Raw genomic sequence first — 7783 nt, forward strand, 5'->3', positions numbered from 1 at the left:
TTTATAATCTTTTGATTTAATATTGGATTTCTTTTGATTATAATATTTTAAAGCATTTTATTTGAAACATAAGTTAACATATTTTATTATTTTTTCATTTTAAATTATTGTAAAATAATTATAATATTTAATTATCATTCACTTACTTTATTAAAAAGTGATAAAATATAATTAATTTTTAATTAATTTAATAAAATAAAAACTTTAAAATATATATCTAAAATCTGTAACAATTTTTTAAATACAAATATTTAATTAATTTTAATATATACTAAATTTAATATCATAATATTTATTATGATTTTAGTTATAATTTTTATTATCTTTTGATTTAATATTGGATTACTATACATAATTATGTATTCCCTTTAAACATACAAATAGGTAAAAAGAAAAATACTTAATTTTATTTTACTAAAATATAGGCAAATCTAATTAAATAAACTTTATTTGATTCTTTTAATAAAAAAACTCTATTTGAAATAAATATGATTAAGAATATTTGATATAAAATCTAAAATTTATACACTTCATTAATTTTCTTAATTTTTAAAATTTGTATTTTTACTCACATATAGTAAGTATATGTAAGAATATGATAATTCGATTTCCATATGTTATGTTTCTTAACTAATTTAAAAAGTATTATCTAATTTTTTTAAAAAAACTTAGTTTCAAATTGAATTTTTTTGGACATAAACCCCCCAAGTTCCCCTAAACCCTAATAACACAACACACCGCAACAGAACACCGCAGAGGGTCCCCTCCTCGACGGCGTTCATGCTGGGCCTCCTCACGTTCCGGCGCTCACGTTCCGGCCCTCGTGCCTCAAGGGGATCTGCAAGTCCTATGCGATGAACATCTATGGGTGCAACGGCCTGGTGTGCCTCACGAAGATTCCGGCGGACTTGTCGAGGCCTTGCGGAGCGTGGCGGCGCCTTGGATGTCGACCCGGAGCACGGCGTCGCAGCCCTTGGCGAGCGCCTCGTGAATCTGCAGCTTGGGGACGCCCTTGTAGTTGCCGTAGACGAGCGCGTACTCGAGGAGCTCGTCGCGGTGGACCATGGCGAGGAAGTCGTCCTTAAAGACGAAGATGAGGGGCCTGGAGTCAAAGCGTTGGGCTTTGTCCAAGGTGGAGATGGGGACTGGTGAGGGTCTCCTGGCGTCCCCCATTTGTGAAGAGGAGAAGCTTCTGATTGTTAGGGTAAAACCCTAACCCTCTTTATTTTATTTTAATTTTTAATTTTAATTTTTTGTATTTTGTGAATTTGGTGTGACTTGTATGTGGGAATCTACGGCTGTGGTAAGAAATGATTACCTGGCACGACAAGGAAGTTGGTGGCGTTGGATAGTCTCGGTGACAAGGAAGGCCACGAGCCTCTGATGGTGCACGCTGGGATGCTCAATCTCTTCTCCACCGTTTTCGACACATTCCAAAATCAGGTTTCTTCGGTTCCAACTCCCATGCATAAATATATCTATTATATCTCACATTTGCTTGTTGGGTCTTTTCTGGAATGTAGTGAATGAATCTCTTTCCCTTTGTTTTATTCATTTATTATCTTTTACGATCTATGAAATTTCAGGTTATTGAATTTGTTAAGAGACATGTTAATGCATACACACCTCTCTTGGCCGGAAATTCAATATATGTTGATTTTCAATTTCTGAAGGTATTGATACTGCCATAGTAATTTCTAGATAGTGACTTAGAATAATTTGGTTGTGCCTTTCAATGAATAAGCTATTTTATGTTTGCATAGTTACCTCTAATATCTTTTGCTTTGCAGAATTTTCTTTTTGTCTCAAAAGATGAGGATTCTGTGATGAAAGTCATTGATTTTGGGCTATCTGATTTTGTTAGACCAGGTAATATCATTAAACCAACGTGAGTAGTATCCAAGTTATTAAATTTCTCATATATAGTTTCGTCTTACTCTTAGCTTTTGTTCATAATGCACTGGCAATTAAATTCAGTCATTTAATCGGCTGGAGGATAACCAAGGAAATTATTTGTACTGAATGATTTTGCATTTAAAATAATTAAGTTACGAGAAAATGTATTGTTAATTTCTACTTGTAATCTTTAAATTTTGTTTCTATACTTTTGTTTTTATCATAGAAATTGTTAAAGATTATAATATAATTATAATTATATGGTTGGAGGAGGATATTTGACAACAATATTTATTTTTTATTGTCTTATGGTAACAGGTCTAAGGTTTTTATTTTTATTAGCTTTTTTTGGGTTTTTTGTTCAACTTTGTTTGGTTTTAATTCGTAGGCTATGCGTGTGACCTATCGATATGGTCACAAAGAGATGGTTTGTACTTTGAGTTTGTGTTGAAAGACACCAAATCAACATGTTGTTTTATCCTTTTTGTGCTTCAATGATGAGGGGTTGCTAGTATATGCCGTATGAATTGTTCTTGTGTTTCCCTTTTCAGTGTAATTTGCTGCTAAATATCATATTGCCTTTTCTTCTTTATTTTTCGTGTAAATTCTTTAATCTTGTTTGTTGCTAGAGGCATGTGTGAGAAGATTGAGGTTCCGTTTTGATTATTGGGGCATTTTGTTCCTTGTTGCAAGCGGGCACTTTGAATTTATTTGATTGGAGATGTTTAGTTTGGTACTAATGTTAATATGTGCATTTTGATGGAAGCGATCAGTTTTGTTTAGAGGATATTGGATACAGGGAGGTTATTGTATATGTGTAAACCCAACGTACTTAGTTTGGTTGATTAACACATTATTAATTCTTATTTATCTAATGTTACGAGGACTATTGTATTCTTATTTATCAAGGATCTGTCCTTGGCGCAATGTCTGATCACTGGGTGCATGGTTATTGTTGTACCTAGAACTGAAAGATCCAACCAAACATGTTATATTCTTATAATTTGCTCCAGGGATTTTTTATTCTTTTCTTCTAATATGTAATTTATATTTTTAATTCAATCATTATATGTGGCAGTTAATATGTGCTATTATTGATTGAATTTTTCTGGTGTTTAATACTGAAAGTAAAAATTTTATTAAGCTGTTATGCTGTGCATTTTAATGAATGCTTTGGTTTGTGCAGATGGCAGTTAATGAATGCTTTGGTTTATGCATCAGGTAGTCATTCCATTACACGAGCTAAAATCAGTGAATCCTTCATCAAACACGACCAATCCTGCTGAAAAGTACATCCAGGTGATCTCGGTAGACAATCATGAATTTTGGTTTATGGGTTTCTTGAAATAGAACTTTTGAAATGTTTATGCAGTCATATAAATTGAACAGCTGCTTGAAAAAAGAAATCCTCACAAAAATTGGAATAGCAGGATAGAAATTACCAGCAGTCTTTTTCATATTTGTCTTAGGTAGTTTATTAGCATGTTAACTCAAGATCAGTATGGCAACTACGTTGTTCAAGTCTTTTCGGGATTTGAGTGGAGGGTAAGTGTTTAAATTCGTTTCATTTTACTTATAGACTCATTTTTATTGCATGTAATTTAGTCAAAACTTCATTACCCTTTTCCAGCTTTGTAATGGAGTTAACAGATTGAGATTCATTTGATCCTGAGTATCGTTTCTTTTTTGTTTCAAATAAATTTTGGAATTTGATCATGCTCTTGTGAATCTGTGATTTTGAATTTTGTTGTATCTTTGCGTTGTTCCAGGAAAAAGTGTTGCTAAAATGCCTGAAAAACCTGACACGGATGATTGGCGCGTAGAGCGTGGCGTAAGTTTCAGGGATCCGTAGGAAAAGGAATTTGTTTATACGGGTTGAACTCAGGGAGGATGATGGTGATATTCGTAGGCAGCCATTGGAGGATGATGGTGATATTCATGGCCCAAGCTATACTTCCTTCTTATTTGTCTTGGGTGACTCAATCTTAATTTGATAATTTTCCCTTTGGTTATATTTAAATATTTATTTTATTAATTAATGATAGCTCTTGGTTTATTGCTTTGCATAGTGAAACCAAAATGTATTGATTGCCATAGAAATCTTAATTACAATTTTAATGACCATGGTATTGATGCAAGCTGGGATCTAAAATTTTACATCTGATGAAAATCAGTTTTTTTTTTTCAAAAATAAAATTATGTTTAGCGACCGATTTAGCGACCGAAAAGAAAATTAATTTTTTATTATAATAAAATTTAGCGACCAATTTAGTGACCGAATTGAAAATTATTTTTAAAAATAATAAAATTTAGCGACCGATTTAACGACCGAATCAGAAATTATTTAAAAAAAAAATTACACTTGGTGATCGATTTCGTGACCGAAATAAAAATTATTTTTTTAAAATAATAAAATTTAGCGACCGATTTAGCGACCGAAATTGAAAATAATTTTTTATTTTAAAAATTGTTAGCGACCGATTTAGCGACGGAAAGGAAAATTATTATTTAAAAATTTAAAAATAAATAACACATTTAACGACCGATTTAGCGACTTCTTTTTCGGTCGCTAATTTGGTCCCCATATACTATGGCGACCATAATCGTAGTGACCAATTAGCGACCGAAAATTTCGGTCGCTAATTAGCGACCACCAGTATTTCGGTCGCTAAACAACTTTGCGACCAGGGTTTTTGCAACTACTTCAAATCGGTCGCTAATTCGGTCGCTAAAGTAAATAGCGACCGATTTAAGTAATTTAGCGACCGATTTTTGTGGTCGCTAAAATCCTTTTTTTTTGTAGTGTAATGCACGTACCTTAGTGTGAATTAGGGTTGCTTTGGGCCTTGGGCCTGAGATAAAATATGATAGGATTAAATGGTGGATCCCGTCTGAAGCGAGATCTCTCGAGATCGGTTATGATCTGCTTAAATGTCAAGCTGACGTCACGTAGCGCGTGCCCGACCTCATTTTGTGTTGTGATGCCGAGCTCGGAGCTCGACTTCGCGGTACGGACAGTATACTAGCCCCCCGAGCTCCGAAGTCCGTAGGTTGAGGAGTTAAGACCGAGCTCACTGGGGGAAGTGACCTTTCGCATACTTCTGCCTGTTGAGATGCCATGTGTCGCAACTGTTCATTTTCCGAAAACGTGCAAGTGGCGCGTTAAGGGAAATGACGGTTATGCAATGATGGTTTTGCAATTAATGTGTTGTCAGCGTGCCCTTAGGTTGACACGTGGCATGGCCGTTTTGAAACTTGGGGAAAAAGCCCTTTTCTCTTTCTCTCCCGTGTCTCTCCTTATTCACTCTGTTTTCTTCCACTCTTTGGCTTCTTGGGTACGATAGTCCTCTTTGCCTTCTCGTTCCCGTTCGCTTTCTGTCTCCATTTTCACAGTTTCTCTTCGAGTTCTATTACTCTTCTTGATGGTTGGTGGTCATGGCGCCAGTTCTTCTGCCCTTGCCAGGGGCAAAGCGCGCGGTAAGGTGGTGGCTACCGGGAGGGGCGCCACCGAGAGGAAGGACCCGCCTCCACCCAAGGACCTGGAGTCGGGCGTTCCTGGCTACGACTGGGTGAAGCGCGAAATGGGGGGTTCGAAGCGTGTTCAGATCACCTCTGGAGGTTAATGCGGTTTGGAAGACGCATCGGATTTGCGACCCTTCCATTTCCCGGATGATTCGACTCGAGCCCTGTACGGCCGGTGAGGGTGTGTATATGGGGAGGTCTACCGACCCTCCTCATTTCTATGTCTATCAGTGTTTCTTCAGGGACCTGGGCGTCTGTCTTCCTTTCATTCAGTTTGAGTGTGATTTCTTGAACTACATCAGCGCGGCACCTTGCCAGCTACACCCCAATAGCTGGGGTTTTTTGAGGGCGTTCCAAGTCTTGTGTGCGGTCATAGGGATAGGGTTGTCCCTCCGTGTTTTCCTTCACTTTTATCAGCTGAAGCTGGGTGTTCCGCCTTATGGCATTCTTTCTTTGAACGGGAGTAAAGAGGGGGGTTTATTCACTCCTTACTCCCAGTCTTATAAAAACTTCAAAACCGAGTTCTTCCGGGTTGCCCTCGTGGACGTTGACCCTTTAGAGGATGGGGGCTTCTACTTCGGCGGATTGCCGAAGTTCCCTTTTTACTGGTGTCCCAAACCGTCTAGGTTCCACGGGGTGGATCCTTCGCAATTAACGGCCTCGGAGGTCGCTGCCATTGGGAATCTTTCGGCACTTCCTCGTCCGTTGGACTGCAAGTCGATATTGTCACTGGCGAATTCGGCGCATAGGGAGAGGGGCCTCGAGGGTGAGTATCGTATGTTTTGGTAGTTTGTTGAGATTTGGCATTATAGGGGAGGATTTGTGGCTCGATCTGAAGCACTACTTCAACGTGACCGAGCTCGAGGTCTCCGAGCTTCCAGAGGAGGAGGTTTCCCCCCTAAAGGTGAACCGAAAGAGAAAGAGGGGTGGGAGAGAGGTCGGGGGGACCTCTGCCCCTCGTGGAATATGGGAGGTTGCCTCCGAGGCTGCTGAAGGCGGCATGGTGGACCTTGCTGGAAGTCTACCGTCGAAAGGGGGCGTTCGTGTGGCCGCTGAAGAGGTGGCGTCGGCTACTGGGCCTGTCGCTCAGCCCGGCGAGGTGCTGGCCCGAGCTGCTGAGAGAGTTGTCCGGGCCGTCGTGGTGAGTACTTTTTTTTTCTTAGTCTTGTTTCTATTTTCTTCACTGTACGTTGTTTTTCTCGATTTTGACTTGAGGCTGTTTTCTATAGGCAGGGGATGTCGTCGAGGAAGTGGTCCTTGCTGCCGAGGAGGTAGTCTGGGGTGCTGTACCTGTTACCCCGGTTGGCGAGGTAAGCGGTTGGCCCTTCTGTGACGTTGATGTTTTACCCTTCTGTTTACTTTTTGTTCTCAGAAGAGTATCCTCATTTCTTGCAGGCGGGGAACGACACCGGGGTTTCGGTTCTCCTAAGTTCCGGGGCATCGGAAGGGAATCCTTCCGTGGTTGCGTAGGGAGTGCCTGCGTCTACTTTCGCCGGGGCTCGTTGGGAGGGATCGAGCTCTGGGCCCCCTTCTTCCGGTCCAGTGCCGAAGCCGAAGCGGCCGTATCTTGCGTACCGCTATGCGCAAGAGGGCGCGCCCATGCGGTTAGAGCATTTGAGTGCGTCGGAGGAGGTCGACTCTCTGTGGAGCGCCGCGGTGACCCCGGAGAAGTTTTTCCCAAAGGGGTCGCTGAGCACGGCTGATCAGGCGATGATCGAGTCGGCCGGGCCGATGGGGAGTTTCGAGGTTGCCCAGATCTTCTTGCAGAGAGGCACGACCATTGTGGATTAATGGAAACACAAGTGGTCGAGGCAGCAGGAGGACATGGCGAAGCTGAGGAGCCTTGTTCAGCCTCTGAAGGATGAAAATAAAGTCCTGAAGGAGGAGAACGGGGTTCTGACTGCCGCCCTCGGCGAAGCGAAGATGCAGGGGGCCGAGCTCCGGGCGGCGAGGGGGGACCTCGCCAGGGCCTAGAAGTCATTGGAGATCGCCGTGCGTTCCAACGAAGACTATGCTTCTCGTGTGAACCGAGGTTCGAACTCGACCTTAGGTTTTTATGAAAGTTCAAACTTGACCTTGATGAGTCGAGGTTCGAACTCGACCTTAGATTTTTGTGAAGGTTCAAACTTGACCTTGATGACCCGAGGTTCGAACTCGACCATAGATTTTTGTGAAGGTTCAAATTTGACCTTAATGAACCGAGGTTCGAACTCGACCTTAGGTTTTTATGAAGGTTCAAACTTGACCTTGATGACCCGAGGTTCGAACTCGACCTTAAATTTTTGTGAAGGTTCAAATTTGACCTTAATGAACCGAGGTTCGAACTCGACCTTAGGTTTTTATGAAGGTTCAAACTTGACCTTGA

The 7783-nt window shown here is 40.7% G+C and overlaps 1 long non-coding RNA gene across 12 annotated transcripts; it reads left to right on the plus strand.

Annotated features, from left to right (window-relative positions):
* The first annotated feature begins 706 nt into the window (after positions 1–706).
* LOC145955825 (uncharacterized) lies at positions 707–3952 on the plus strand. Of its 12 annotated transcripts, none has more exons than XR_014432548.1 (6): positions 707–1443; positions 1587–1673; positions 1791–1869; positions 3118–3195; positions 3269–3441; positions 3666–3952. It is a non-coding gene; the product is annotated as an uncharacterized LOC145955825 (long non-coding RNA). The 12 variants fall into 12 exon arrangements; XR_014432547.1 differs by having other exon boundaries at positions 3286–3441; XR_014432550.1 differs by having other exon boundaries at positions 3366–3441.
* The last annotated feature ends 3831 nt before the right edge of the window (positions 3953–7783 follow it).

Source organism: Cajanus cajan, chromosome 3, assembly GCF_000230855.2.
Source record: "Cajanus cajan strain Asha chromosome 3, NIPB_CcT2T_4, whole genome shotgun sequence".
NCBI lineage: Eukaryota > Viridiplantae > Streptophyta > Magnoliopsida > Fabales > Fabaceae > Cajanus > Cajanus cajan.